This window comes from Marmota marmota, unplaced genomic scaffold, assembly GCF_001458135.2.
Source record: "Marmota marmota marmota unplaced genomic scaffold, marMar, whole genome shotgun sequence".
NCBI lineage: Eukaryota > Metazoa > Chordata > Mammalia > Rodentia > Sciuridae > Marmota > Marmota marmota.
In genome coordinates, this window is record NW_026000026.1 from 41,783,932 (window position 1) to 41,809,388 (window position 25,457).

Here is a 25,457-nt window from a genome sequence, read left to right on the forward strand (position 1 = left end):
TAATTGCATTTTTATCTATATCCCTCTAAGAAGTTGGCTTCCTGAGGGCTGGGGTGCATCTACTTTGGGGGGGGTTTGTTGTTGTAGTGTTATTTTTGGTACTGGGGATTGAACTCAGGGACACTCGACCACTGAGCCACATCCCCACCCCTATTTTGTATTTTATTTAGAGACAGGGTCTCAGAAATTGCTTAGCACCTCACTATTGCTGATATTGGCTTTGAACCCACTATCCTCCTGTCTCAGCCTCCTGAGCCACTGGGATTACAGGAATGCACCATTGCACCTGGGGCATCTACTTTTGCTCACCCTTATATGCTCAATACTGAGCAGAAGGCCCAGCACATATAGGGACCAAATAGCTGTTAAGGGATGAATGAAAATGAACACATTCTTAAGCCACCCAATTTTGATTTTTTTTTTGATCATTACACAGTTTGTCAACAGCTAAATAAAATGTCCTTTTGGCTTAGAGGTGAATTAGCTGATATTTTCAATGAGAAACATTCCCTCTTATGAGAGACATAAGTCAACAAGGCATGTGGTCAAACAGGTGTTTGTTTGTTTTTTTTTAAAGACTAAAAAATATTTAAGTTTTTAGAATCCTTAAGTACATTCAGGGTTAGAACATATATCAATTAACTATTGCTACATAACAAATGTTTCCAAAGCTCTGGGGTAGAAAACAACAATCACTGATCACTATGCATTCATCTAGATGTTGTCTGGTGGGTAAGCTGATCTAGACTGGCTCAGGTGAGGATAGCTCTGCTCCATGTGACTCTCATCTTTCTCAAACCATTAGTGGGCCTGGCCCAGGCATGTTCCTCTTATAGAAATGACAGAGAAAAAGAAGTCAAGTGGAGTCACAAAAGTCTCTTAAAACATAGGCCGATCTGTCCCAGTCACTTCTGCCCAGGGCCAATACAACTTAATGATCAAGCCCAAAGTCAAGAAGTTGGGAAATATACTCTGCTCACAAAGAGGCCACAACAAGGGTTTGGATGCAGGAAAGGATGAAAAATCAAGGCCAACAATGCAGTCTACCACAAGATTACAGGCCACATAAATTATAGAAGTCACTTTAGAAAGCAGATGGCCAATGGCAGTCCAATCCTCTGCCATCATGTAGGTTTAAATTCCTTTGAAAAGCAGTCAAAGCCCTTGCCTAGCATTATGGGAGAAAAAAATGGACATTAGGTTAAGACTAAATATGCATTATTTATAATAATAATGATTATTATTATTTTATATTATATAATGTATATATTGTATTATTATGATTATATTATCTGTACTTTCAACTTTTGTGTGAATCTACAACTATTCCAAAGTTAGTTTATTTAAACAAACAAAAAGAGCATGAGATGGGACATGGTTTCATAATAGCAAGAATAATTTTGTCTCTTTCTTCTTCACTGGTAAATTTTAATTATACAAAATAGTGGGAATCCTTTTATATATTTGTACATGTAGATAATATAGCAAGATAATTTGTTCAGTTTCCTTTCCCTCTTCCTCCCCTCCTCCTTCCCACAGGGTCCCTTTCCTATGCTACTTGTCTCCCTTCTATTTTCATGAGATTGTCCCCCAAAATCACTCCTTATCTAAGTCTATCGGTTTCTTAACATTATCACTATCTTACAAATGTCAGATCTGCCTCCTGGGAAGTGGGGTGGGGTCTTTTCTGAAACTCTGAGACTAGAGATTTATACTCACCTGAGACATCAATGTGGGGAGGGGTTGGAGGTATATGGGGAGAGCTCCTGTCAGAATCGCCAATCAACCAGGGGAGAACTGCTGCCTATATCCATCTGGGATAGGATGTGAGCGTCCAGCCCCAGCCCCATGTGCACTCACCTTTGGTTCCTTTCTAACCTCCTTTCACCAATATCTTATTCTTGTGAGCACATAGGCCCTCTACTCTTCCTTCCTCTTCTGTGTTTCCCATGTGTACAAAAAGTCAGGCTGAATTAATTCTAGAACCAATTCCAAATTTCTAGGACTTTGAACTAACACAGTGTGTTAACTTTAAAAGCCCCAGCTAATATGACCAAACTTTTGTTATGTGAAGGCACGGATGTGGCACGGTGGGTCCCGGTATTGGGTGTATACACAGGATGCTAATTTAAAAAAAAAAAATAAACTGTAAATGGATTGAAGAGGGATCAGTGAAGTGGAGGGAAAGAAGAAGGAGCAGAACTGGGGGTGGAAGTGCTGGGGATTGAATTGAAGCAGGTTATGTTCCATGTTTTTGTAATTATGTTAGGGTGTATCTTGGCATTGCATATAACTAAAAGAATAAATTTTTTAAATCCAGAGCTAAAATGGGGACAGGGCAGCCCATATTAGTTTCGTTGGTTTTTCAAAATCTAAGGTAAGTCCTGCCTTCCAAGAAAACTTCCTTGTCTGCTACAGCCTTCATCAATTACACTTTCTCTGGATATAGAAAACCCTTACGTCACATAAGCATATGCCTTTGGCTAGATTGTCCAGCCTAACTGTAAGTTCCTTGAAGGCAGGTAGCAACTGGAATACATCCTGCATTCTCCAAAGGTTTAACAAGATGCCAGGTCTTATGCGACCACCCCCATCCCATCAAATACCCAAAGAAGAGCGGATGCCATCCACCCCTTCCCTAGGGCATAGCCGGCTGTCTGAGGTTGCAGGCAGCTCACAGGCATAGCTCGCTGTCATGGCAACGTGGCATCCCTCAAGTAGAACACGCTCCATGGTGTCGTGGAGCAGCTGCTACCGCTGTGTCTCCACTGGTGCCATTTCTGCTTCCTTGAATTTTATATTGGCTGAGATAATAGCACAAATTAAGGTATTTGCTGGTTTCTATTACCATTTTTTGGTAAATCACTTTTTCCATATTAATGCATGGGAAAGAGATTGTCAACAAACATACCATTTATTTCACTGAGAAAAAAAGCTTTAAATGCTCAGTCATGTTTTTCTAACACAATTCACTGCTTCCAAATTTATTTACTGCTGCCTCAATAAATCCAAGTAAATCATGCTTTTATGCATGCACACTGTGCCCATGTGGAGATGAGATTTGCTAATACGCTACGTTTGTTGAGTTCTAAGTCTGACTATTCACCTTGGATAAGAGTACAGAAATGCTAGTGTATAATAGAATGAATCCTACCAAAGAATTCTTACTTCATCCTTGAAAGAGCTTCAGGTTAGGGATGACAGAAAAACTAAAAAACAAAGAGAATAAAAGGAGACCTAAGTTCACTGTCCGCTTCCCAAAGTTAAATTTACATACAGAAGTTATAAAGCATTTTTTAAATAAAGATTTTATTACAGATTTGGAAATATTATTGCATTGCATTTATCTTCCCCTCTGACCCCTCCCAGAAAAGTTTTGGGATCTGAAAATTTATATGTGTACTTTCTATAATGGAGTTCCTCCCCGTGTGTGTATATACATGAGTATATAGTTTAACATAAATGTAATTATATGTAATATAGAATATATACAAATTATGTACAGCATGTATATATTGTATGATTATAATATAGGTGATTATAAAATTGTACATAATTTTTATATATTTAAAATTATAGGTAATTATAAAATCATCCATACTTTTTATGTATTTATAACTACATATTAAGATATACCTATGCCAGGCACGGTGGTGCACTCCTATAATCTCAGTGGCTCAGGAGGCTGAGGCAGGAGGATTGTGAGTTCAATGCCAGCCTCAGCAAAAAACAAGGTGTTAAGCAATTTCTGAGACCCTGTCTCTAAATAAAATACAAAATAGGACTGGGAATGTAGCTCAGTGGTCGAGTGCCCCTGAGTTCAATCCCCAGTACCTGCCCCTAAAAAGATACACATACATAATTTAATATATATTATGGTATTTGCTATATACAAAATACTTAACATAAATAATATATGTTAATAGAGGGACACTGGTAATGCAGCTAATTAACTGTAGCTTTGGTTGGGGATGTGGCACGGTAGAAGACTGAACCCAAGGGAGCTTTACCACTGAGCTACATTCCCAGCCCTTTTAATTTTTCATTTTGAGACAAGGTCTCACTACGTTGCTGAGGCTGCCCTTGAACTTGCCATTCTCTTGCCTCGGCCTCCCAAGTAACTGGGATTGCAGGTGTGGGCCATCATATCCACTTAACTTTAGCTTTAAATGTGAGAAAGATGTGTGTTTTACTGGTAAACTGAACATTTTGCAAGAGAGGGTGTTGCAGAAAGGAAGAGAGGAGAAGAAAGGCAAGTTCAAATCTGGAAAAGAGTTTTGAGATTGTCTTCTAGCCCAAAGTTCTGTTTTATGGAAAAAGTGAGATCCTGAGTAGAAACTGTCCTGGCCAGCCACACACAGCCATCCTGTGGCTAAGCTATGAGTGAAATCATAAAATCGAAGCAAAAATCTCTTAGATTTCTGCTTAAGTTGTGGACAATCATAAAATTACCCTCAAAGACTCCAATGCTCATGCCTGAATGCCAGTTAGTATCTAAACTTTGCCAGAACACAACAAACAGAGAGCTAAGACACGCAATGGTCTCTCTTCCCTTCCCTACAGCCTGGCCTGGTTGCTGTCTTCCTCTCCAGCTCCATTATTAGGTTGGGAATCATGTGCTGACTTTTTAATTAAAAATAATAATTAACATATTAAACACAGTGTTGACTACAAACAAACCATTATTCTTCTTTAATCACGTAGGCCCAGTAATTTATCTCGGTATTTGGCAAGGCTTCCACAGGAATAAATCAATGTTAAATCTGAAATCTAATGACACAGGGGGGGTTTGGAGAAAAATAAACCTACCAATGCATCACAAGAAGGCAAGAGCCAGGATAAATCTGGGCTGGTTAGTGCATTGCTATGTTCTACCAGTGAAAAGAAAATAATCATAAATATTGCTAGTTATATTTGAGCTAACCCAAATACATCTTAATTCCTTACGAGTCACCTTTTATTTTTGTTGCTCATTTCTTAAGTATGTCCCAATTATTCCAAAGCAAGTTTGTTTTACAAATAAGGCTCTGCTGTCAAAAACAGACACACTCTGTCTCATTATCATAAATCCTACCTGAATATTTCTTTTATTTATTAAATAAAATACTTTATCTAATATTTAAGATTGTAGAGATTGAAAATGCCTGTTGTACATACTCAAGGGCATATAATCTTCAAAAAGAGATGGTTATCAAATTTCAAAGCTCCACCCTTTAAAATGTGTGCCTACCTTTACAATTAGCAAAGACTGTTTGCATATGTATTAAATTATTTGTTTTGATCTTGTCTTAGATTTTTAAAGCTCATGGAAGTAACCTATAATTATATGCTCAGTGTAGAAAATTCTAGACATTTATAAAGGGAGAAAATTCTCCCTGCATATCAAACCCCTCTTTTACTATCACACCCCAGAAGTGACCATTATTATTAGTTTGGTATTTTTTATATCAGTGCTGTCCAAGAGAAATATAATGTAAGCCACAATTGTGTGTACAAATATTAAGTAGCCACATTTTTTTAGAGTAAGGGAAATTAATTTTAATAATAATATATTTTATGTATATATCTAAAATACCAACATTTCAACATGGAATCAATGCAATTATAATGAAGTGTTTTGCATTATTTTCTTATACTAAGTCTTCAAACTCCAGTGTGTACTTTATAGTTACAGTCCAGTTCAGTTCCAACTAGTCACATCTCAAGTGCTCATTAGCCACGTGAGGCAGTGACTACCTATTGGACAGTGCAGTTCTAGATCTTTCTTTCTATGTGAAATATAGAAATAATGGCTATGGTATGGTATATTAGCTAATAAACCTTTTGCTGTCAAGAACAGAAACAATGACAACTTTCATAATAAAGGTCTTAGCCCATGTAACAGGAAGTCCAAGGCAGGCAATTCCAAAGCTGTAACAGCAGCTAAAAATCCAGGATCCAGGTTGCTGTCTCCACAGTTCTCTCTACCTGCCCCTGGGGTTGCAAGATGGTTGCTGCAGGTCCAGACGACACATCTTCCTACTCCAGCTTCCAAGGACAGAAAGCAGAAGGATGGCTGGAGAAATGTGAAAGAGATCTTCCTTTATTCATGGAGAGGGGGAAATCCTTCTCTGAAGTCCCCTTATTGCTTTTGGCCAGGAAAGATCCCATGGTTTCATCACATAAGCAAGATAAACAGATGTCTGACTGCACTAGTCTTCGTGGTAAGAAATGGGAATAAGAGAAGTGGGTTAATAAGTAGACACTCAAAGTCCTTTCATGCATAGTTTTAAAAGTTGAATTAACTAATTCAAATGTCAGGTCCATTTTATTTTTTATTGATTTTTTAAAAATAAATGGCAGCAGAATGCATTACAAGTCTTATTACAAATATACAGCACAATTTTTCATATCTCTGGTTGTATATAAAGTATGTTAATACCAATTCATGTCCTTATACATGTACTTTGGATAATGATGTCAATCACTCCATTTTAGAGCTGTATGTACTCTTTCAACACACACCACTTGGGCTGTGCCAATTCACACTTCCTCAAAAAAAAAAAAGGCTTAGGAAAATATGTCTCATCACATCTGCAGCAGCATTGGGTCTTACTGGATTCTGGAATAACCCTGTAAAATTTACACTTTTATGAATATAATCTTAATTATTTTGGGGAAGGTGAGTACTGGAGATTAAATCCAGGCCACACACATCCTCACACATCCTCACACAGAGAGCTAAGACACGCTACCACTAAGCCAAATACCCAGACCTTTTTATTTTATTCTGAGACAGGGTCTCGCATAATTTCCCAGGACAACCTTGAACTTGCCATCTTCCTAATTTTCAGCTCTCAAGTAGCTAGGATTGCAGGTATGCACCACTGTTCCTAGATGAATATCAATTTAATTTTATCCCAAAGCTAAACAATTTCTCCAGATCACAGCCAAGAAGTAGCTCAACCATGAACCATTCCTTAGACCCAGGTCTTCTGTCACCAAACTGGCTGTTTTTACCACTCTCAGGTACAATCCTCCTGATAAGAAAAGAATAGTTCATGAAAACTGAAAACAAAATTGAATCTCAAACTAGATTTGTGAAAACACAATGCAAGATTCAGCCCTTTCTGGTAAAAGCTCTAGTATTTGCAAAAACTTATGTGTACCTAGTCCTTGATAAGCCAGAAAAGCAGATCTTAAAGAACTGCATGGTCTTCTACTGTGAACTGCTCAGGATAACTTTTATTCTTGAAGGGAAAGTTGAAATAATGTTAACAATGGGGGTTCATAGTCCTCCAAGTACTTATATGCCCATTGTCTCTTGTGATTTGAAACAAGCAATCTATGAAGTTGGCACACATGTCCAAACTTATTTGATAAATGGTAACTCAGATTCATATGTGCAGACCAAGACACATGTATTGGATTCTAGAGCATCTGATTTCTGACATTAATGAGTATTTGTCAATATTATTTGTGTATTTGTCTGTTGAGGTGTTGAAAATGCTAATTACCCTCATTTGATCATTATAGATTGAGGACATGTATCAAAATATCACACTGTACTCCATACAAGACACCAGAGGTTGGAGAAGTTTCCTTCGCTCCTATTAAAACTTTCCCAATGGTTTGACACCAGGTGTGATAATTATAGCTCACACTCACAGAGCATCTATTCCATCCCAAGCATTGTTTTTAACTCTTTACATTTGCTATTTAGTTTCATAATGGTGCTAATAAAATTGTACATTATCCAGCTATTTCTTCATAACAAACAGACAAAACTTGCAAAGGCCTACAAGGAACAATTCTTTCTCATTAATGTGTATGATTTGGTTGTGGTTTGGCTGATCTAAGACAGACTCAGCCAAGCATAGCTCTAAGCCAAGGACTAAGTTCAAGAGTCTTTTCAGTTAACACAGGTAACATTCTGCTTTAAAATTTCACCCTCAATGGACCTCACCCCTAAATACTATTTTCTCAGTATTTATGTATGGAAAAGGAGAGTTATAATAGAAATGGAAGAACTCCTACAAGTTAAGAAATACCCATGTCCATTTCTAACAAAGGATCAAGTGGAATTAAAAGAAGAGCATTGAATTTGATAAGTGGGAGGTCATTGATTAAGCCATTGTACGAATTCCAAACACAGGTATGTGCAGTGTTTACTATTGCTGATCTGCTAAAAGGTTCACAGTGATGTCCATGTTCTCACTTGTGTGAACCCTGCCTTTATTTTACGATACTTAGAATAGTTGGGATTGCTTCTTGTCTTCTTAGTTTACAAAGAAAAATTAGAAAGAGCTTCCATAACATACTCCACATGCATGCAACTGACTTCATAGAACTCATGTTGCATGCTGTATTATGTTTGGGAGCATTGCTTTCCTCCCTCCAGGATAAATAAGAGATGCTATAGAGACAAAGTGGATCACCAGACCTGGAGGGAGAACAGAACTCGAGATTCTTGGGCCTCTCAACTCAATGATCAACTCCAAATTCCCGTTACATTATTGTCTGTTCTGACATTAATGAGTATTTGTCAATATTATTTGTGTATTTGTCTGTTGAGGTGTTGAAAATGCTAATTACCCTCATTTGATCATTATAGATTGAGTACATGTATCAAAATATTACACTGTACCCCATACAAGTGTATGTGTCAAAATATTTTTTTTTAAAGAAGTGGTTTAAGACTGAGGCCTCTGGGGCCAAACGGCCCTTGTTTAAATCTTGATTTGCCCACTTTATACCTGTGTGTATTAGTTGCTGGGACAAATACCTGGGAATTTATTTTAGCTTACAGTTTTGGAGGTTTCTGTCTGTAGTTGGCTGCTTCCATTGTTTTGAGCTGAGATGAGGCAAAACATCATGGAAGGGCTTGGCCAAGGAAATCTTCTCAGTTTATGGCACCTGGGAAGAAAAGAGAGGGAGTGAGGAAAGGGATAGGGACAAGACATAGCCCCAAGGATATGCCCCCAAGGACCCACTCTTCAATTAGGCCTCACCTTATACAGCCTCCCAGTGGTCCATCCAGCTATGAATGGATTAATCCAATGAACCCTCATGATCCAAAAAGCCCAAACTGTGAACATTGCTTCACTAGGAACCAAGCATTCAACACATGAGTCTTTTGGGGACACTTCATATCCAAACCATAATACTGTGTGATTTTAGACAAGTCCACCTCCTCAAGTATGTCCTTTTTTATAAAATGGGGATGATTATAGTAATGGAGGTTAAATTGGTATAATGTGCTAATAACAGTGCTAAGTATACGGCAAGTCACTTGATAAATGTTTTTCATTGCTATTATTTTCATACACTTTTTCATTACAGTTCACTTCACACATGGATGGCTTCAAATCCAGATAGTTGTGTGTCCAGAGTACATTCATACCACGTTCAAGTTCACCTGCCTATTCTATCACCTTACACGTGAACAAATGAAGACTCAGAAAGATTAAATAACCTGCCCAAGGTAGCTCAGCTGGTCTGTATTATCAACCAAATCAAGTTCTTTGTGCCTGAAATGCTGTCTGCCAGCACAATCTCAATCTTGGGGGCATTCAATAGAATGACATGGGCACTCTGGTTTTCCAAAGAAGGTCTTTAGGTAGGGCACAGTTTGGTCTTGGGTATATAGACATATTATCTCTCACTAGTCATCAGACTCATCAGAATAAGAAGTTTACAGGGACTACACAAGCACTAAGCACTAAACTATAATTTGTTTTTGTTTTTTTTTTTAATGAGTGATATGCTGAGGACAATGTAAACTTGGAGCACAGCATAATGAAACTCAGAAAATTATAGGTTTAAATGTACTAATCAACTTGGACAGCTCATTTAGCCTCTCTAAGACCTGGTTTCTGCATCCAGGAAGTACAGGTAGAAGTACAGCACTTCTTTCCCAGGATGATGACAAAGATCAGTTGAGATGCCCACTAGGAGACTGTACTTGGGGACATAGGGGGTCAATGAATGCTTGTTCTTTGTTCCAAAACAGGGAATCTTTGTTCCAAAGGTTAATTTGGGGGTAGAGAAACCAATGGTAAAGTTGAGACTAGTCAGGACCAACAGGAAGGGGCCACAAAACAGAGAGAACAATATCTGGAAGCAAACCTCCAAGGTCTCTTCCCCTGGGACAAGTAATGACCACCCAGCATCATGTGAGCATTACTTTTCATTCACACACCTGATATGGTGGACACCTTCACTCCCAAAGGAATCTTCAAGGAAGCATATAAAGGAGTGATAGTTCACTTTTTATTCACACATTCTTAATTATGTTAGGTTTTCCCCACAGTTAACTGACTAAATAGAGAGGCATTACAGTACAGAGATGAAAGCATTGATTTCTGACTGGGACAAATCTGCTGTAAAACCAGCAACTTTGAAATTGTGTGACTTTGGGTAAACTCTTCAAACTTTGCGAAACTTAATTCTTTTACTCAATCAAATGATCAATAATTGCACTGGTTAATATGGCTGTGTAAGTACTTGCTCCCAAGCCTAGCCATTTTATTTGATCACACTTTGTGGGACAAGAATTTGGGAAGAGGTTGTTAAATCCCTGATGGGGTCTCCCATGGGTGTATTCAAATGGCAGTGGATTTGGGACCATCTGAAGACACCAGGGCTGGATATCCAAGATGGTCCCTCACACGGCCTCAGGCTGTGAATGCTAATGAGGGTATGGCCTATCCAGCATGGCCGTCTCAGGATAGTTGAACTTCCTTACAAAATAACTAGCTTTCCCAAAATAAAAATCAAGTGGCCTTTCCTGACCTATTCTTGGAAGTTAGAAGCATCACTTCTACCGTGCTCTATGGTCTGACTAGTCACGAGCTCGCCCAGATTAAAGAGAGGGACATGGGTCCTGCCTTTCAATGGGAGAACCATAGAAGACAGACTTTAACCTTTCTCAATAATCATACCATGTTATGGTTATGTTATAAGATTGTTGAAAGGATTCAATAACATAATGTTGTAAAGCCTTTTACATTTTGTTCTATGATTAGATTTTCATAATGATTTGCCTTTAGCAGGTTGATAGGGTACTGCTTCTCATCAGATTGGAGAGATGCATGTCATCAGATGAAGATGGTGTTGTTTCTTCAAGCCATGGCTTTATAAAAACCTGGTCACTTAAATCCAGGCTAGCCACTAGTTGAATGTCATTGATTGCTTAGACCAATTGATAGATGCCTTCTCCAGGTCCCTAAGATGCATTCATCTCCTGCTTTCCTCCCCAGTGCTGTTTGAATATTGCTGAATAGAGAGAGGCTATCTAAATGGGCAGAGATATTGATTTTTCTCTTTCTACCTTTTTGAAAGCTCTTTGCTTACCAGGTGCTGAGCAAACATCAGGCAAATGGCAGACCACAAAGAAGTAGATCAAGTGAGGAGTAACAAAGGCAGCTCTGGCTTTCTGATCATGAAGCTGGTTAAACATCACCCCCCTTCCTCCCCACCCCACCCCCACACACACATTGGTGAAAATACAGCTGACCCAGATGGTACTAAGTAGAATCATGGAAAATATTTCTAACTAGTCCATGGAAATGAAACTCTAGCCCTATCTGAAGAGGGTTAAGTGAAGGCTGAGATGAGCTGAGGGCTAATGTCAGGGTAATGTTAAGCATTTCATAGGATGAAGTGTGTATCCTGGGTTTCCAGGTACAAATTGATTATACTCTTGGAAACGATACAACAGGTCTGTCCTAATCTGTCCCAGGGGTGACAGAAAAATACAGGTTAAAAATTCTGAGGTTTTTTATGTAAAGGACATTTAAGAAACTACCCAACACTATTGACACCCAAGAAAATGGAGGTTTTTACAAAAAAATTGAGCCAGGATTCCCTCAAGCAGTTGAAGGGAGCAGCCTGTAAGTCACCGACAACTTGTACTACAGGAGGGACACCAATAACCAGAAATGAAGAGTCCCCAGAATGTGGGGTCATTTCTAATATGCAATTCCAAAAGATTGGTACAATCCCAGAGAACTTGCCTTGAAGAACAACGAAGGAAAATCTCCAGAGATACATTTTCATGATAATGTTGGATTTTCTGAATTTAACTAGATTGTTTCTTTCAACAAAAAAGAAGTAAAAACTCTTGTGGGAGCAGTGTTGGGTTTTGATTTGTGATGTTCTTAGGGAAAAGACCTTCATGAGATAGGTTTTTCCAAACCCTATTCTTGGAGCACTTCTTCAGCACTTGGTTTGAAGGATATTCATTTTTACCTCAACTGAAATTGAGAACAGGATGCAGCAATTTCATTAAAAACTAGAAAGTGAGCTGGATGCAGTGACACACATCTATAATCCCAGCTAATCAACAAGTTGAGGAAGGAGGATCACAAATTCAAGGCCACCCTGGGAAACATAGCAACACCCTGTCTCAAAATTTTAAAAAAGTGCTGGGGATGTACCTCAATGGTAGTGTGCTTGCCTAGCATGCATGAGCCCCTGGGTTCAATCCCAGTACCATAAGAAAGATAAAATAAATAAAAATAAATGATGAACACAAACTGGAAAACAGCCAGTAATCCCATATGCCTGTAATGCCAGCTACTTGGGAGGCTGAGGCAGGAAGATCGCAAGTTCAAAGCCAGCCTCAGCAATTTAGCAAAGCCCTAAGCAACTTACCAAGACCCTGTCTCACAATAAAAAATAAAAGAGCTGGGCATGTGGCTCTGTAGTTAAGTGCCCCTGGGTTCATTCCCTAGTAACCGCCCCACAAAAAAAAGAAAAAAAAAACCCTCAGAAAATAAAGTTGGCTTCACTACTGAATGTCTAGATGGAACAAAAAGAGAAGCTCACCATGTCTTACCTTACCAAGATAATTTTTTTCTTTTTTTTCCCCAAGACGAATAATAAAGTTGTTTAAAGGCAGTGAAGAAGGGGATAGTAAGGTATGCATGACCCAGTCTGCATATGATGTGGTCAGACAGGCACTGGATCAGGGTCAGTCTGGGTTTTTAAAATTTATTTATTCTAATTTGTGACAGCAGGATGCACAATGCATATTCATATTACACATACACAGCACAGTTTTTCATGTCTCTTTTTGTACACAAAGTATATTCACACCATTCTTGTCTATATATATGTACTTAGGGTCATGATGTCCATCTCATTTCTCATTTCACCATCTTTCCTACCCCCATGTCCCCTCTTTTCCCTCCCTCCCCTTTGCCCTATCTAAAGTTCCTCCATTCTTCCCCCCTGCACCCCATTATGGATCAGCCTCCTCATATCAGAGAAAACATCAGCATTGTTTCTTTGGGATTGGCCAACTTCACTTAGCATAATATTCTCCAGCTCCATCCATTTACCTGCATATGCCATGATTTTATTCTCTTTTAATGCTGAGTAATATTTCCTTGTGTATATATAAAACAGTTTCCCTATCCATTCATCAACTGAAGGGCATCTAGGTTGGTTCCACAATTTAGCTATTGTGAATTGTGCTGCTAAAAACATTGATGTGGCTGCATCCCTGTAGCATGCTGTTTTTAAGTCCTTTGGGTACAGACCAAGGAGAGGGATAGCTGTGTCAAATGGTGGTTCCATTTCCAAGGAATCTCTGTACTGTTTTCCATATTGGCTGCACCAATTTGCAGTCCCACCAGCAATGTATAGTGTGCCTTTTCCCCCACATCCTCTCTAACACTTACTGTTTTTTGTCTTCATAATAGCTGCCATTCTGACTGGAGTGAAATGAAATCTTAGAGTAGTTTGGATTTGCATTTCTCTATTTGCTAAAGATGTTGAACATTTTTTCATATATTTGTTGATTAATTGCATATCATCTTCTGAAAAGTGTTCAGTTCCTTGGCCCATTTATTGATTGGGTTATTTGTTTTTTGTTTTTCGTTTTTGGTGTTAAAATTTTTGAATTCATATATATATATATCCTAGAGATTAGTCTCTATCTGATGTGTGTGTGTGTGGTAAAAATTTGCTCCCATTCTGTAGGCTTTCTAGTCACCTTACTGATTGTTTCTTTTGCTGAGATAAAGTTATTTAGTTTGAATCCATCCCATTTATTGGCTTTTTATTTTATTTCTTGCACTATAGGAGTCTTATTAAGGAAGTCAGGGCCTAATCCTGATTTGTGCCTACTTTTTCTTCTATTAGGCACACAGTGTCTGGTTTAATTCCTAGGTCCTTAATCCACTCTGAGTTGAGTTTTGTGCATGGTGAGAGATAGGGGCTTAATTTCATTTTGTTGCGTATGGATTTCCAGTTTTCCCAGCACCATTGTTGAAGAGGCTGTCTTTTCTCCAATGCATGTTTTTGGTGATTTTTGTCTAGTATGAAATAATTATATTTGTGTGGGTTTGTCTCTGTGACCTCTCTTCTGTACCATTGGTCTACAAGTCTATTTTGGTGCCAATACCATGCTGTTTTTGTTACTATTCCTCTGTTGTATAGTTTAAGGTCTGGTATAGTATGCCACCTGCTTCACTCTTCTTGCTAAGGATTGCTTTAGCTATTCTGGGTCTTATTTTTCCAGATGAATTTCATGAGTGCTTTTTCTATTTCTATGAGGAATGTCATTTGGGATTTTGTCATTGGGATTTTGATTGGAATTGCATTAAATATGTATAGTACTTTTGGTAATATGGTCATTTTGACAATATTAATTCTGCCTATCCAAGAACAAGGGAGATCTTTCCATCTTCTAAGATCTTCTTTAATTTATTTCTTTAGTGTTCTGTAATTTTCATTGTAGAGGTCCTTCACCTCTTTCATTAAGTTGATTCCCAATTTTTTTTTTTTTGAGGCTATTGTAAATGGGGTAGTTTTCCTAGTTTCTCTTTCAGAGGATTTGTCACTGATGTACAGAAATGCCTTTGATTTATGGGTGCTGATTTTGTATCCTGCTACTTTGCTGAATTCATTTATTAGTTCTAGAAGTTTTCTGGTAGAATTTTTTGGATCCTCTAGGTATAGAATCATATTGTTGGCAAATAGTTATAACTTTTCCTATTTGTATCCCTTTAATTTCCTTCGTCTGTCTAATCGCTCTGGCTAGAGTTTCAAGAACTATGTTAAATAGAAGTGGTGAAAGAGGGCACCCCTGTCTTGTTTCAGGTTTTAGAGGGAATGCTTTCAATTTTTCTCCATTTAGAATGATGCTGGACTGGGGCTTACCATAGATAGCTTTTACTATGTTGAGATATGTTCCTGCTATACCTAAATTTTCTAGTGTTTTGAACATGAAGGGGTACTGTATTTTGTCAAATGCTTTTTCTGCATCTATTGAGGTGATCATATGATTCTTATCTTTAAGTTTATTTATATGATGAATTACATTTATTGATTTCTGTATGTTGCATCTCTGGGATAAATCCCACTTGATTGTGGTGCACAATCTTTTTGATATGTTTTTATATTCAATTTGCCAGAATTTTATTGAGAATTTTTGCATCTATGTTCATTAGAGATATTGGTCTGAAGTTTTCTTTCTTTGATGTGTCTTTGCCTGGTTTTGGAATCAGGGTGATAGTGGCCTCATAGAATGAGTTTGGAAGTGTTCCCTCTTTTCCTATTTCCTGAAATAAATTGATGAGTATTGGTATTAGTTCTTCTTTAAACATCTTGTAGAACTCGTCTGTGTATCCATCTGTTCCTGGGCTTCTCTTGGTTGGTAGGCTTCTGATGGCCTCTTCCATTTCATCACATGAAATTGATCTGTTTAAATTGTATATGCAAATCATATGACTCTAGAAATTTGTCAATGCCTTCTATATTTTCTGTTTTATTGGAGTACAAGTTTTCAAAATAATTTCTAATTATCTTCTGTATTTCTGTAATGTTTGTTGTGATATTTCCTTTTTCATCATGTATATTAGTGATTTGAGTTTTCTCTCCTTCTCTCTGTTAGCATGGCTAAGGGTTTGTCAATTTTATTTTTTTTTCAAAGAACCACCTTTTTGTTTTGTCAATTTTTTCAATTTGTTTTTGTTTCAATTTCAGCTCTGATTTTAGTTATTTCCTGTCTTCTACAACCTTTGATGTTGATTTGTTCTTCTTTTTCTAAGGCTTTGAGATGTAATGTTAAGTCCTTTATTTGTTGACTTTTTCTTCTTTTAAGGAATGAACTCCATGCAATGAACTTTCCTCTTAGTCCTGCCTTCAGAGTATCCCAGATATTTCAATACTTTGTATCTGTGTTCTCTCACCTCTAAGAATTTTTAAATCTCCTCCTTGACTGTCTTTTGCAACACATTGTTCATTCAGTAGCATATTATTTAGTCTCCAGGTGCTGGAGTAGTTTTTATTTTTATTTTACCATTGATTTCTAATTTCATTTCATTATGATCTGATAAAATGCAGGGTAGTATATTTACATTTTTTCTTATTTGCTAAGAGTTGCTTTGTGGTATAATATATGGCCTATTTTAGAGAAGGATCCATGTGCAGCTGAGAAGAAAGTGTATTTGTTTGTTGAAGGATGGAATATTCTATATATGTCAATTAAGTCTAAGTTATTAATTGTATTATTGAGTCCTTTTTATTTATTTATTTATTTATTATTGTATTTATTTATTATTGTGTTTTATTTATTTTTTTATTTTTTTATTATTGTATTTATTGAGTTTCTTTTTTAAGCTTTTGTTGGACGATCTATCCAGAGGTGTGTTAAAGTCATCCAGAATTATTGTGTTGTCATCTATTTGACTCTTAAACCTGAGAAGATTTTGTTTGATGAACATAGATGCTCCATTATTTGGGGCATATAAATTTATTATTGTGGGGCTGGGGATGTGGCTCAAGCGGTAGTGCACTCTCCTGGCATACGTGGGGCGCTGGGTTCGATCCTCAGCACCACATAAAAAATAAAATAAAGATGTTGTGTCTGCTGAAAACTGAAAAATAAATATTAAAAAATTCTCTCTCTGTCTCTCTCTCTCAATAAATAAATAAATTTATTATTGTTATGTCTTGTTGGTGTATGGTTCCCTTGAGCAGTATGTAGTGTCCTTCTTTATCCCTTTTGATTAACTTTGGCTTGAAGTCTACTTTATTGATATGAGGATAGAAACCCCTACTTGCTTCCGCAGTCCATGTGAGTGGTATGATCTTTCCCAATCCTTCACCTTCAGTCTGTGGATGTCTTTTCCTATGAGATGAGTCTCTTGGAGGCAGCATATTGTTGGGTATTTCTTTTTAATCCAATCTGCCAGTCTATGTCTTTTGATTCGTGAGTTTAGGCCATTATCATTCAGGGTTATTATTGAGACATGATTTGTATTCCCAGCCATTTTTGTTTATTTTTGGTATTTAATTTGACTTGGTTTCTCCTCTGATTAGATTTTCCTTTAGTGTAATCCATCCCTCTGCTGATTTTCATTGTTGTTTTTTATATCCTCCTCATGGACTATTCTGCCAAGGATGTTCTGTACTGCAGGCTTCTAGTTGTAAATTCTTTTAACTTTTGTTTATCATGGGAGGTTTTTATTTCATCATCAAATCTAAAGCTTAATTTTGTTGGATATAAGATTCTTGGTTGGCATCCATTTTCTTTCAGAGCTTGGTATGTGTTCTTCAAGAATCTACTTGGTATTCAGGGTCTGGGTTGAAAAATCTGCAGAGATCCTTATTGGTTTCCGCCTATATGTAATCTGATCCCTTTCTCTTGTGACTTTTAATATTCTCTCCTTATTCTGTATGTTAGGCATTTTTATTATAATGTGCCTTGGTGTGGATCTGTTGTGATTTTGTACATTTGGTGTCCTGTAAGCCTCTTGTATTTGATTTTCCAGTTCATTCTTCATGTTTGAAAAATTTTCTGATATTATTTCATTATTGCTCATTCCTTTGGTTTGGAACTCTATTCCTTCCTCTCTCCCAATAACTCTTAAATTGTGTTTTTTTATGCTGTCCCATATTTCTTGACTGTTCAGCTCATCGTTTCTTACTATTTTCACTGTGTGATCTACATTCTCTTCAAGATTATATATTTTGTCTTCATTGTCTGAGGTCCTGTCTTCCAAGTGGTCTAATCTGTTGGTGATGCTTTCAATTGTACTTTTAATTTGGTTTATTGTTTCTTTCATTTCAGGGAGTTCTGGGTTGTTTGATTTTGTTGTTGTTGTTTTGTTTTGTTTTGTTTTTTCAGAAACTCTATCTCCCTGTTGAAGTAACCTTTTACTTCCTGTATTTGTTTATGCAGCTCTTTATCAAAGTGATCTTTTACTGCCTGTACTTGCTCTTATATCATCCTTTAATTCGCAGAACATTTTAATTATGTACATCCTGACCTCCTTCTCTGTCATTTCTCTGCTGTGCTGGCCATGGATTCTAATAATGTGGTATCTTGATTTGTTTGTGGCACTTTCTTCCTTTGTCTTTTCATATTGTTTGTGCGTCTTCCCTTCTAGCTTTGTTGATCAAAGGCGTTACCATTCTTACCCTATAGGCTTATAGTGCCCCTGAAGGGTTCCAAGAACTCTCCTTTGAGGTGAAGGACAGTGTTGTCTGATTCCAATATAAACAATATACACTCTAAAAACAAATGTTTGCTAATAAAACATTTATGGTTTTGTCTCGATATACAGAAATGTTGAATTCAATTATTATCTACAATATAAGCAAAAGGGTCTACAGTTTGTAATGATGGACAAAGAGAGAACTGGTTGTGGCATGTAGGATGATATGTTAAGGAGGTAGGAGGTGAGCATATAGAGTTATTAGATCTTAGGAAGCTAGGAAGAGGAATCTAAAGAAGTTGACTAGTAGCTGGAGAAAAGAGAGAAAGTGGTTTGCGGGAGACAAGTAAGTGGGAAGAGAATAGAGTATCAAAAAAACATGAAAATTAAGAAAAATGAAAAATGTAAAAATAGGAGATAAACGAATATATAACACCACTGTAATGTACTATTCAGGCATCCCAGTCCTCAGTAGCCTAATTCATGAAAAGTACTTGGTTTCACACATGTTGGGGATGTGAGGGCAGGAGAAGACAGAGAGAGAGAAAAGAAGGGGGGAAAAGAGAAAAAGAAAAAAAAATCCTGAAGGAAAATACAGGATTGTTTTTGTTGGAGTTCAGTATCTTTCCTGTTTCCATTCTCATCCAATAGGTGGGGTTGTCTGTTGTTTGCTGGTATCTCCACCCTCAGGATGGTGAAGGTTATTAGGGTGGGAGGGTTGGTCCTGGAGGTGGGGTATAGCACTTGCCAGTCCCTGATGGGAGACTGCACACCAAGGATCTCCTTTGGGGCCTGCTCATGTGATGTGAGCTTCTGGTCTTATCTCCTTATATTTCCTGTAGACCTCACAATTCCTGGTCTCTAATTTAGTCTCTAAACTGTATCTCACTCACCCTCTCCCTTTCTACTTCCCAATCAGAAACCTTTCTTTTTTTTTTTATGTGAGTTCTATTTTTTTTATTGGTTGTTCAAAACATTACAAAGCTCTTGACATATCATATTTCATACATTAGATTCAAGTGGGTTATGAACTCCCATTTTTACCCCAAATACGGATTGCAGAATCACATCGGTTACACATCCACATTTTACATAAGGTAGCAGAATACAACAGTTACCAATCAGAAACCTTTCTCTTCAGAGGTCTAGTGGGCTACATGTTGGCGGCTGCACTCTGGGGGCTGTGCACCTGTAAGAGAGCTGTCTTGTATTGGGCAGTTCAGGAGCAAGCTTTGTGAGCTATTGACCAGCCACATAGCCGCAAGCACTGTTCAGGGTTAGTGGCTGTAAGAGAAAGGAGAGAGTTGGGGACTATAGGTACCTTGATATTGCTTCTAGGCCCCAGCAGGTGTCCCATGCAAGAGTTGCCCCAACTAAAGATGGTGACAAAGATGTCCCAAGATGGAGGTAGCTGCTTTCAGAGATGGGGTGTCAGGTCAGGTTGGGCTGGGTAGTGGCATTGCATGACATGTTCAAAGATGCAGCTCTGTGGTGTGCAGTTTGTGATTGACAGCTATCTCCAGATCCTGTCCTGTGTCCCCAGGTGCAGGATATCACATGTAGGGGACTATGGCAGTGATTGCATTGTCCCAAGATGGAGGTGACCCAGGGAGCCCCATGTTGGTAGATGGGGGTCCACATGGAGTGGCAACCGGAGGTCCTGAGTGTGGGCAGCAGCCAGGTACTGCATGGGTGGTCCTACTGTGGCACAGCAGCCGTGATTCCTGTGTGGGAGTAGCTGTCTGGGGTCCTCTAATCACTCACAGAAAAACAATATTCCCACTACTTGAATCCTAGGTCACGGGGCGAAACAGAATGCAGCCTCCCTCTAGCCCACCATCTTGGAAGACCTGGCCAGTCATTTTGACTTGCTCCTGAACTCTGACACCTCTACATTTGAGGTCTCTCTAGATTCAGGTTCTTCCATCTGAGAAGAAACTTGACTTTTTTTTATTGTTGCTACTATTTTTGTTTTAAAGTGAATTTTTGGTCTGTTTTCTGAGGAACATTTCAGAAAAGTAGCAAACCTGAAGATGCCCTTTGTCTTCAATATATCCTTCAACTTTTTAATCCAATAAATGCAGTCATGCATTGGTTAACAACTTAGACATGCATCATTGGGCAATTTTGCCTTTGTGAAAACATCATAGAATGTACTTACTCTAAGATGACTGAGCTGTCATTGTACTGGTACTCTCTCTAGCTCAGAAACAAAGAGGGAGAATGTTGGTACTGGGGGACATGGCTAGTACCTTCACAGAACTTGGGGAGCCATTGGGAGAGTCAATAAATCCACATCATCTATAGAATGATCAAAAGATGCTGCTTGTTGCAATTCAAAGGGAAAAACAATCAAAGCATATGTCTGACAGGTGAGTCCTAATTGACAGCTGAACTTCAAGAAGCAAATAAATCAACCCTCCTTAAAATTCAAGATGGTAATCCCAGAAAGGATATAAGAAGGCTGAAATAGCATCTTGGTTTTGAAGTGATGTTGTTGGACTCATCAAGACATTAATATAGTTTATCACTCCTTGTACTTTGGCTAATATCAAGTGTTGCATCTGTTCTTATCAGTTTAATACCTGATATGTTCTCTATCCAAAAGACAATATACTAAGTGGATTTTTGGAAATAAGATATGGACTAGGACCTTGCTCCAACCACTCCGTGCATTGACCTGGTATTGCAGTACCTCCAGGAATAGCGCACTCCACTTCAGCAGAGCTGGGGATGAGGGGAATTGCATACATATTTAGGGAGATCCACTCAACAATTAATATAACACCCTTCTCTAGGAGGCTTCTTGCAGAAGCATTTTTTAGATTCCATAAAATGGTTGCATAAGTGATTAAATTTCACAATGTGAAATGAAATGGGAAGTAACTTTTTTAAATGGTGGGAGGGTAAGTGCAACTTGGAGACTTTCATTTGTTTGGATGAATGGAAATCACATTTCTTCAGAGAGGAATGGTGGGCTTGTCATATATAGAAGAAGTGGTGTAGATACCGTAAGAGAACTTTGATACAACTCCGTTTTATAAATGCAAACCTAGAGGATGGAAATGGCAGAAATACCTCTCTCCTGCTCCCTTGCTCACTCTCTCTCTGGAAAAAAAAAAACATATTTTTTTCACACTTGGTTTTGTTGTCCCCCAAAGAAATTACAGTTTAATGCCAATGTAACACAAAAGCACAGGAAAAACCCAGTGGTCTGGTGCTAAATGATTGTGTGATTCAATTGATCCATTTGCAAGGAGAGTTACCAAAAGTAATGATGACTGTCATCAAGAATTATAGCAGATCTCAAGGAATGGGGAGAGCATGGGGAGTGGTTCATGCATTGGTATTTTTTTTTCTTTTTTTAGAGAGAAAGAGAATTTTAATATTTATTTTTTAGTTTTCGGCGGACACAACATCTTTGTTTGTATGTGGTGCTGAGGATCGAACCCGGGCCGCACGCATGCCAGGCGAGTACGCTACCGCTTGAGCCACATCCCCAGCCCATGCATTGGTATTTTGATGCAAAAACATTAAGATGTGAGTGAATTGTCCTAGGCAGGAGACACATAGGGACATGTGAGGATTTAATGAGGAGACTAGCCTGGCCAGATCATAATGGAGGGAATGTGATGTGGGAATGAGAGTGAGATGATGAGGCAAGCAGCACCTTTCAAATCCAGGCTAAATCATTGTTGTTGTTTGAGGGTTTTATGTTTGTTTAGTTGGTTGGGTTTTAGTTTATGTTTCTGTTTTGTTGGTGGTGGGTTGTTTTTTTTTTTTTTTGGAGGTGGGGTGTTTGTTGATTTGTTTTGTTTTGTTTGCACGGGGATTGAACTCAGAGGTGCTTTACTACTAAGGCACATCCCCAGCCCTTTTTATTTTTTATTTTGAGATGATCTCACTAAGTTGCATAGGGCCTCACTAAGTTGCTGAGGCTGGCCTCAAACTTGCAATCCTTCTGCCTTAGCCTCCAAAGTTGCTGGGGTTCTAGGAGTGCCCAGCCGAGCCAGGATCATTGTTGAATCTTGAAGAAAGTAAAAGGTACTTGTGATTATAAAAGAATCCAAAACATAGACATTTGAGAGACCTAAAGCAATTCCCCCGGTTGATCCCAGCTGTAAACCCCTATAGAGAGGAAATGAACAAGACAGCAGACATGTAGGGATAAAAAGATAGTATCATCCTTAGGTCAGATCCAGCCTGAGGTCCTAACCTGGTAATGATAAACCTTACATCTTACACAGACCCCAGCCTTTCCATTGTGTCCAGCCTTTGAGTCTCTCCAGTTGAGGCTCCAAAAATAGTATTACAGAAACAAGTCAACCTGATTCCTTACCCACAGAATCCTTAAGCAAAATGAAATAGTAGCTATAAGCTACCATGTCCTGGGTCAATTTGTTATGCAGCAAAAGTAGCGGGAACACATACACTGACCTCTTGAACAATATTGGTTGGATTCTGCCATTCAGTGCTGGAGAGAAGGCCTACCACGGTTTGATTTTTTTTACTCCTTTATGATTAGCATATTGTATTGTTTTGTTTTCTCTGCTCAGCTGCTTCTAGCATCTTGTTTCTATCATTGCAATTCAAATATGCCCTGGAATATGGTTAAGTATAGATCTCATGTTATTAATCTTGCCTAGAATGTGGTGAGCCTATCAGTCTATATATTGTTAAGCATTTTGTTTTGCATCAATTACAGTGTTTTATTTTGCTTGTTTGTTTTCCAGTAATATTGTTAGGAACATTGCCAACTGAGAAGCTGGGGCCACTGGTACATTTGGGACATTGCATTCAAGCTGTTACTCCACTACTGCCTAGCTCCTGTTATTGCTATTCCAGCAAAGAACATGTCAAGTAGGCTTCTAACTCTGGGTAGAATTCAGGCTCAGTTTTGTATACATTACAGTGAATACAAGCAATAATCATGTTCTAAGTTAATAATTTGGACCACCAGGTCTTAAGACTTAAGGCTCAACATTTGTCTTCCATAACACCTATGCAACCCAGCCCCTCTTGGTGTTGCCTCCTATGTAACACCTATCTACTCTCAGGTCTCTGAAAGTTATGACTTTCTAGCTAGAAATTCCTAAGAGTCCATCCCAAATGCCAGTACCAATAAGGGGGGAAAACCACTGATCCCCCATATCTTTCTCCTAAGGCTTATAAATAAGGAGATATTGAAGTTTCTGAAGTAGTGTCATCCAGGTCCCCATGAAAACATTATCTGATTTTAGACCATTCCCACTTCTTCTTATAGTATTCATTACTGAGAAATCATTTAGGGACATTCCTATCTCCTAAACTTTTGGACTTGCATTCTCTTCATATTTGTTTCATCAGTTTACCTTTTTTTTCTTAATATGTTTATTCCTATGCATCTTGTGGATTTGGGCTTCTATTTCATTAAAAGCTTCATTTATGTCTCAATCAATATGCCTTGTAACTTTCTTCCGGCTCCAGTGTTTGGTCCTTTTTAACTGTAGTGCTTCTCCCTGAGTCTTCAGGATAATGTTCTTCTCTTGTTCCTAGTATTTTACCTTCTAATTCTTCTCGTTCCTAATATTTTACTTTCCAATCTTCCTGTGTTAATGTCTTTTTTTCCTGGTTTATTTATTTTTGAATGAGAAGCTGTATCCAAATCCAGCATTGGCCACCAGACTCACTGTTGGGTTACCCTTGATCTGTCCGGTAATTTAATCACTTTCCCAAATATGTTAGAAGTACACAGTTCTTTGACAAATTCCCTGTGTCTAAAGGACCTACAACATTGACATGGAACATCCTCCTACCCTCCCTGAAGATCTTTCAGACACTATAAACATATTAAATGACTAAAAATGACAATACACTATATGCACTGCCACTGGGAATTTTTTACCTGTTTCTGCTTACCCACACATTTGTGATTGATGGCTTTTTTCTTTTGGTATTGAGGACAGAACACAGAAGCATTCTACCACTGAGCTCTATCCCCAGCCCTTTTAAATTTTTTTTAGAGATAGATTCTTACTAGGTTGCTGAGGCTGGCCTGGCACTTGGGATCCTCCTGCCTCAGCCACCCAGGTTGCTGGCATTATAGACATGTGCCACCATGATTTGCAGCTCTTAAAGTAAGATGGGCCACCATCAGCCTTTACCTCCTATTCATCTGTTGTGATTCTAGAAATGTATGTTCCTTAATAGCTGTGGGAAAGAAGTCATGGCTGGGCATAGCAGAGATGGGGAGCAGAGAGAGGATGAACAGAGGCTTTCCCGGTGGTTAATAGAGACATTTTGGTGCCAAACTCAAAGACAGACAGTGGGGCAGATTTTTTGCTAAAAAGGACTTTTGTTTTCAGGACATTACAGAAGCAGGTCACCAAACGTGTTTATCTATTCAGTGCCCTGACCTAGTGTTTGGTAGCAATTCCTTTGAGTTCTAGCTATAGATGAGCCATAAGTCCTACTTCCTCACTGTGGTGAGAGTTTTCTTCATCTTTTTGCTGTGTGCCCTGAGTACTTCATTGAGCAACTCAAGGATACTGGGCTGGGAGTTACTATCCAGAGGCCTAATTCAGACAAATGATTCTGATAGAACTGTTTTATTTAAGAGAAACAGATAAAGATCAAAATAGTTTCATGTGCTCTCTAAAGTCAAACTATATCTAATGAGAAACCTACCTCGTGGTCTTCCATGAAAATAACCCCACCACTTCTCAATGTCCCTGTGTGCAATGAGAATATTGTATTATCCATTCCTGGCGAGTCCATTTTGGATCCTGCTCAGTGAGAGCCACATGTATTCCCATAAGCATAAGGTTAACAATCCTGGCCTTAAGGAATTTTGACTTTGCTGAGATTGGTGTTTATAAAGAACTATCCAGTCCCATTTTGCAGGAAGAAAAATTGGAGTGGACAGTATAAAGAGTAGCCTGCATGCTATAAATAATCTTGAATGATAAGATGTGGCTGTGTGTTATACTCCAGCATATCTCTCTCTCTCTCTCTCTCTCTCTCTCTCTCTCTCTCTCTCTCTCTCTC

The 25,457-nt window shown here is 38.3% G+C and overlaps 1 protein-coding gene and 1 non-coding gene across 2 annotated transcripts in view; both read left to right on the top strand.

Moving 5' to 3' along the window:
- The window catches only part of Pcsk2 (proprotein convertase subtilisin/kexin type 2), a 273,006-nt gene that overhangs the window by 103,089 nt on the left and 144,460 nt on the right, over nt 1-25,457 (top strand). The gene's annotated exons all lie outside the window — the stretch shown is intronic.
- Nucleotides 20,961-21,148, top strand: LOC125619291. The gene has a single exon (XR_007350777.1). It is a non-coding gene; the product is annotated as a U2 spliceosomal RNA (small nuclear RNA).